The sequence below is a fragment of the Halichoerus grypus genome, chromosome 4 (genome assembly GCF_964656455.1).
Source record: "Halichoerus grypus chromosome 4, mHalGry1.hap1.1, whole genome shotgun sequence".
Lineage (NCBI taxonomy): Eukaryota > Metazoa > Chordata > Mammalia > Carnivora > Phocidae > Halichoerus > Halichoerus grypus.
In genome coordinates this window covers 48,745,001-48,752,820 of record NC_135715.1, presented here as the reverse complement: position 1 = coordinate 48,752,820, position 7,820 = coordinate 48,745,001, and the positions used below count along the sequence as shown (strand labels likewise).

The 7,820-nt window shown below is 34.5% G+C and overlaps 1 pseudogene; it reads right to left on the bottom strand.

The window, feature by feature from the left end:
• Positions 1-605: 605 nt before the first annotated feature.
• On the bottom strand, positions 606-1,266 carry LOC118543600 (large ribosomal subunit protein eL32 pseudogene; annotated as a pseudogene).
• Between the last annotated feature and the right edge of the window lie 6,554 nt (positions 1,267-7,820).

Genomic DNA, 7,820 nt, shown 5'->3' with positions numbered 1-7,820 from the left:
GAGACTTTATTTGCTTGGTATTCATTCCCTTTTAAGAAATGATTCTTTCAAGATATAGGGAAGTTGGATTGCTGAACAGAAGTCCATATTTCATATCCTTCTCACTAAGATCCTTTCCAGAAGGTAGATAGTGGAGGGAAAGTAGTGATGGGTCACTCAGGGGACTTGGGGAAGTGGTTGTTTATCAAAATTGTTGAGGAATTATCTCAATATTTTGTAAACTCGCCATACAATTGGAGGAGGTCACCAATAAGACGTGACCACAGGTTTGACCCATGAGCTAGATGTGGGTACTTAACGGCTCCTCAACCCCTTCCCATCCTTGGAATGTGTGTTCTGCTTGCCTGCCCAGAAGCTGTCCCAAGGATAAAACCTTGAGATAGAAGTGTGGTGATGGTACTATCTCAAGCATGTACATTGAACCTAGTTAAGGCCTCTATGTGAACTTTAAAGATTCTTGTGAATAAGTGTAGGGAGATCTACTTATTCTGTGGCTGCCTAAGTCAAATCTCACAACTAAGTTCCCTTGCTTACTAATCCTGCCACCTACCAATGTGGAGTGGTCTGCCTCTTTCTTTGGTCTTTCCCTGTCCTCCATGAGTAACAGGCTTATTTTTGTTCAACCTGGGAGGCTCCCAAGGTTGCAACCGAGCAATTACAGAATATTATATGCAGTCACTTGGATACAAAGATCTCAATAACTAGAATACAAGATCATTGAAAGGATGAACCAAATTTCACCAATTGTTTTATTTTTTAAATTTTTTAATTTTTTTTTGTAGTTTTATGATTTTGTTAACACAAATATGACGTGCACAACAAGCTGTCTATTCATTTTTTTTGCTGTGCAGCCTGGCATTGGGATTGGTGACTCTGATTGCCAGCTGGGCTGCTCTTTCCACAGTAGCTTTGCGGTTCTTGGAGGAGACATTGTGAGCAATCTCTGCACGGTAAGATTTGCTGCACATCAGCAGCACTTCAAGCTCCTTGACATTGTGGACTAGGAACTTCCAGAAGCCACTGGGCAACATGTGTTTTGTTTTCTTGTTGCTCTCATAACCAATGTTGGGCATCAAGATCTGGCCCTTGAATCTTCTGCACACCCTATTGTCAATGCCTCTGGGTTTCTGCCAGTTGCACTTAATTTTGACATAGCAGTCGGACTGGTGCCGGATGAACTTCATGGTCCTCTTTTTAATGATCTTGGGCCTCACCAGAGGTCTGAGGGCAGCCATGATGCCCAGTAACAGATGGCTGCCACCTCCACAGGCAGCGCCAAGGAAGAGCTTTTAATCTTTTTTTTTAATATTAACATATAATGTATTATTTGTTTCAGAGGTACAGGTCTGTGATTCACCAGTCTTACTCAATACACAGTGCTCACAACAACACATACCCTCCCCAATGTCCATCACCCAGCTACCCCAACCCCTCCACTCCTCTCCACTCCAGCAATCCTGTTTGTTTCCTGAGATTAAGAGTCTCATGGTTTATCTCCCCCTCTGGTTTCCTCTTGTTTCATTTTTTCCTCTCTTCCCCTATGATCTTCTTCCTTGTCTCTCAAATTCCACATATCACTGAGATTATATGATAATTGTCTTTCTCTGATTGACTTATTTCACTTAGGATAATACCCTCTAGTTCCATCCACGTCATTACAAATGGCAAGATTTCATTTTTTTAAATTTTTTTTAAGATTTTATTTATTTATTTGACAGAGAGAGACAGTGAGAGAGGGAACACAAGCAGGGGGAGTGGGAAAGGGAGAAGCAGGCTTCCTGCCAAGCAGGGAGCCCAATGTGGGGCTTGATTTCAGGATCTTGGGATCATGACCTGAGCCGAAGGCAGACGCTTAATGACTGAGCCACCCAGGCGCCCCAAGATTTCATTTTTTTGATGGCTGCATAATATTCCATTGTATATATACACCACATCTTCTTTATCTATTCATCTGTTGATGGACATCTGGACTCTTTCCATAGTTTGGCTATTTTGGACATTGATGCTATAAACATTGGGGTGCATGTGCCCCTTCGGATCACTACATTTGCATCTTTGGGGTAAATACCCAGTAGCACAATTGTCCACCAATTGTTTTATACTCTGTAGCCAGCATAATATTTACCATTTATTGAATGCAAAATACACATATAGTAGCCCCCCCTCATCCTTGGTTTCACTTTCCACATTTTCTGTTACCTGTGATCAACCATGATCCAGAAACAGATGATTCTCCTGCTGAGGTATCACTAGACCGTCAATAGTGCCGAATGTTATGTCCCGATGCCGACATTATTCACCTCATTTCATCTCATCACATAGGCATTTATTATCTTATATAATCGCAACAAGAAGAAGGGTGAGTACACACAATAAGATATTTTGTTCACATTCACATAACTTTTAGTACAATATTTTGTTATAACTGTTCTATTTTATTATTAGTTTTTATTGTTAATCACCTACTGTGACTAATTTATAAACTAGAGTTTACCATAGGTATGTGCATACAGTATAGGAAAAAACTTAGTATATATAGTGTTCAGTACTATCTGCAGTTTCAGGCATCCACAGGGGTCTTAGAACGTATCTCCCACAGATAAGGAGGGACTACTGCACACATACTTAATGTTCCAAATTACTCTTGCTTTTTATCTCTTGAGCAAATTAAAAGTGAACCTTCATCAGATATTTTTATCACCTAATGCTTTAGATGAAACATAAAGAAATACAAATGATCATGATTTATTTGATTCTTTAATTCTTTGCCATTACCTACTTCTATTAATATCAATCAGTATAGCTTAATATAGGGAAATAAAAACAAGTAACACTTAATGGTATCTACTTTGTTGTTTGTATCCATGTGGTGTCAGTTTCCCTTAACATTAATTTTTAAGAGAAAAGATACAGCTTTTGAAATTCTGTACATATTTTACATATACAAGTGTATTTATTCAGTTATCTCTTTGTTACTTCTCATAACACCTTTTTGCAAACATCCATCTTTCAAATATTCATTTTCAGCATTCTCTCTTTAGTAGCTCCAAGTAAACCTGATGGCATCTCCTAAAAAAGATAAAACACACACATACACACACACACACACACACACACACACACACACACATATATATATGAAAGAAAAGATCTATATATATATGAAAGAAAGTCTTCCATATGGAAAAAAAAAGTTATATGTTGTATTTCCTAATTAAGAAAATCAAATCAGTTAAGCATAAATAGAAACTTTGAAAAATTAGGAGATGACTTTGTTCTCTTATGTATCTGCAGTTTTGATACTCTACCCATAATATATGCATAAGCATGGGGGTGTATGTATATATATATATGTTATGCATGCATATCTGTTATATATATAAACATATGTATAACATTTAAATCAAAGTTATAATTTTAGGGAATTTTCTATAGCTTCTTTTACTGCTTTTATACTAAGAGAAGTAAAAATTTAATCAACTACAAAAAATGTAATGAAAAGTGTTAAATAATGTGTATCATTTTAAAATTAGTATTATAATAAATAAGAAATTTTGGTGATTTGACTTTTCCACATTCTTAACTCAGCTCTTTATACCACGTTGTGTGAAATCCATCCATTTCTCTCAAGCCCCTGTAGCATTACTCCAGATCGCAGATACTTTCAGCCTATCTCTGAACCAATGCAGTGTTCTCACTGACCTTCCTGCTTTCAATCTCCTTTCCATTAATATACCGTCCACCGCACTGTCATCATGTTCTTTTACAACTCAGTTTTGTTGTCGCATTTGTTCTCCTGCTTAAAAACTTCCATTGTCTCCTTTCTCATTGCCACCAAAATAAACACCAACCTCCTTATCCTGCCTTTTGGTACCTTTCACAGCCTGGCCCACCATCTCTACAATACACCATATGGTCTAACTGCAGTAGAATCACATGCTGCTCCCCAAAACAAACTAGGCACTTTCCTGGTTCCAAACCTCATTCTTGCTATTTTTACTATCCCATTGCTTCTTTTAAAATCTTTCTCTAATCCTGAAAGGACTTTGCTTAGGAATAGCATTTCGACTCAGTAACCAATTTACTTGAAACAGCGCAAATATATTGTAGAATATTGGAAAACAGGCATACAAAATTTAGTGTTCTTTCAAACTGAATTCATTTTCACTAACCTGCCAATTCCCCCATTTTCTTTCAGATTTTGTATTTTCATGTAACTCTTAATTGAATTTAAAGGTTTTTCTTCAAGGTATAATAATTTAAAAAGATGTTAAGGGCCACAGAAGTAGAATAATGACATTAAGACCTTCCTAATAAGAAAATCTTGTACCCATTCTAGATGGCAAAATACCATATGTCATAGACCTATAAATTTTGTAATTTTGAAGACTATATTAGAGTCCTAAACCACTTGAACATGGACATTATCCATTTTGGTAAGTGATCTTTAGACATGATTGTAGATTCTGCTCAAATTGTCTTCTGTATGGTTACTAATTTTAATTTTTAAAAGTTCTTTTTTCTGGGGCACCCGGCTGGCTCAGTCTGTAGAGCATGCAACTCTTGATCTCGGGGTTGTAAGTTCGAGCCCCACGTTGGGTGTAAAGATTATTTAAAAAAAAAATCTTTAAAAGTTATTTTTTTCTATCACCTGGATGTGCTCTTTTGTATTTTAGCAAATGTGATAGCTTGTACAATCAGTGACTTTCTTTGAGCATTTATAGACATGTATTTGCAAATGTCTACAAAGATCACTCTTTTCAAATACATATATGTAGGGTAAATAGTATATGTTAAATAAATAAAACTTGATGATTTGCGATTAATATAGTGAAGTGATTTTGCATTGAAGTAAAATAACATTATTATTTGGGTTCATTTAGAGAATGCAAATTATTTTTCTATCACTCCCTTATGCCAAATAAAAAACATACTGAAGTTTTTATTAAAAGTCTGAAAATTGCCATTTTTGATTCATAGTCAGAAGGTACAGATAAAATCTTTAAACACTAGAAATATGTCTAAAGGGAAAAATGCAAAATATGTGCTGACAAATTCATGAAGCTTATCAATCTGTGTCGCTGAAATTCAAAGTAAAGATTTGTTTTTCAGAGAAATCCCTTGAATACAGTGATTGTAACATTCCACAGGGAATGGTTCATTACATCTTACTGAATGTTTTACTTTAGTCATTTTTTTGTATTTACACTTTTAACATGTTTCATCTTAGAGGAGGTAAAAAAAAAGTTCAAATATGTTACCTGTTAATTGTATTAATTTGGAAAATTTGATTTGTAATGAAATGATTCATTTTCATCTATAAAAAAAGGTAGTGTGTAAACATTTGGAAATAATTTGTTTTAAAACTATTTTACATCTTTACAAAAAAATCAATGAAAGGAATGAGTTACCTCACTTATTAATAAAACCTAAGTGACACATTGGTTATTGCTTCCCCTTAGGTATAGTTTTATATAGATTAGAAAGAAAATAGGGATCAGGCACCTGGGTGGCTCAGTCCATTAAGCATCTGCCTTGATCCTGGGATCAAGCCCCGCAGCATAGGCAACAGGCTCTCTGCTCAGTGGGGAGTCTGCTTTTCCCTCTCATTCTCCCCCTGTGTGTGTGCTCTCTCTCTCTTTCTCTGTCTCTCAAATAAATAAATAAAATCTAAAAAAAAGAGAGAATAGGGAGCTACTCAAATAAAATAATATAAGAAAATCTATCATCTATCTACCTATCTACCTCTTTCCATAATTCCATCCAACCATCTATCCATATATTATCATGTTTAATATATCTGTTTTACCATGGAAAATAAAACAACTCCTATTCAGAACATATAAGACTCAAAATTCACCTTTCAAAATGCATCTTCAGTGGTTATATTTCTTGAAAAGTGACTTAAAATTTCTACGCTGGAAACGATGCACTTCTTTTGTATTCTCTTAGCTCTGTTATGTCTAAGGGTCATGTTCTGTTGGCTAAAATTTATGTGAAACAGAAATATGACCCTGAATATTCAATAAATGTATAACCGTAACACTTTAAAATGCTAAGTGCTTTTTGTATCACACACAGTGAATGATTTTTTGCAAAGTTCAAACATAAAGAAAGAAACAACAGGGAAAATACCTTCAAACACAAGTTGAGAAATGGCATTAATCAGCTATTAAAATACTTTCATCATTTTGTACTAAGAAAGTTATTCCAAGGTTAAAGAATATTTATGGGAGGTGATAGTGTTAGGCAGTTTTTCTCTATAATCATGTCAGTGTTTGGTCAGTATTCTCTCAACAAAAGAAAATAAAACCTCCTTGCCAGGTCAACATTTCAATATAACAAATATTTGTTAAGTCACTTACTTGGTATACTTATTACTTTAAATAATGTTACAGGTTGATAAAAAATCAGATGTTATTTTGTTTGTTGCCTAAGCATATCCCATTAGGTCATAGAAAGTTTAGTTCTAAGGTTCTCAGAATTTAAGATACAGAGTTCAGAAATATCACTATGCCAAAAGATAATGATATGTTGATTTCACAAACAAAGGTGACTTTATTCACCTATTTTCAAAAGATTAGTTTCCAGTAGTATTAATGGATTCAGTTAAAGATATTTATACTCACAAATTCCAGAATACATTATAATTGACTACATAAAAGAATCAGTAATTAGAAGTAGCTAAATAAATAAAAATTATCATTTTTTCCACAAGTATTGTTTCTCTAAAATAGTTTGTGCTAGTAAAGAACATTAATTTATCATTAGATCTAAAGTTCCTCAAATTTAAATAAAGATGATCTATCAATATTAGTTGACACCTTTTTAAAAAAATCTGAGAGTGACCTTGAAATCTTTACCATCTAGGTCTATTTCACCTATGTTGAATCACCAGAGAAAACAAGGTCAAAACAAAGTCATTGAAGTCTCACACCCTAGCATGCTATTCTTTGGGATTGATGAATAGCTTCAATTTTCTCAGTTCCATGACAAAGAGAATTGGAACAGTTCTGTGGAGATCCATAAGAAGCTGGCTGTAGCCAGATGAAAAATGACATTTCCTGTAATGTAATTGGCAAGGTTAAAGCTTTTACAAATAAAAAGCTTAAGTTTTTCTCAGAATTCAGTTTAGAGTCTGAGTCGTATTGTCTAGGTGAATTGGCCATTTGGGGAAACTTTATGAAGTGTTAACTACATTTGGAGATATCTGAAGATAAACCCTAAATTACTTTATAGCAAAAAATATACTGCACCTTTCTGAGATTTAGTTTCTGTGTTGACCTAGTAGAGGTACAAAATAACGTTTTTCTCATGTAACAGGTTGTTGTGACAATCATATTAGACACCATGATATGTATTAAAACAATTAAATGGCAAAGAAATTGAGGCAAATGTAAAAAGATCCAATGAAAAAGAGAAAAAAATAAGAAACCTAGGATTTGACCTGACAACTTACTTTACATAAGCAACCCATTTATGAGAACCTAAGGTCCTGCTCTACACATACACAGTCTTTGAATAAATTATTTGTAAGTTTCTTTCTAGAACATTTCTCTAAATGTTATTGAATTAAAAAGGAGTTTTACTGTGGCAGTTTTAGAACCTTGCCAAAAAGAGGGTGGCTTTCTACTCTGGCTTATGTAGTATCTAGCAAATGAAAGTTTGAGGATACCAAGTCACAGAAGCCAGTCAAGGAATGTCCTATTCTTCACATTTTTTCTCTACCCATGACATTTTGAACATTTCAGCTCTTATCCATTCCTCTGCTGATGAGGTGAATTTCATTTCAAGGGTATGAATAGTTCTGAAACCTAACT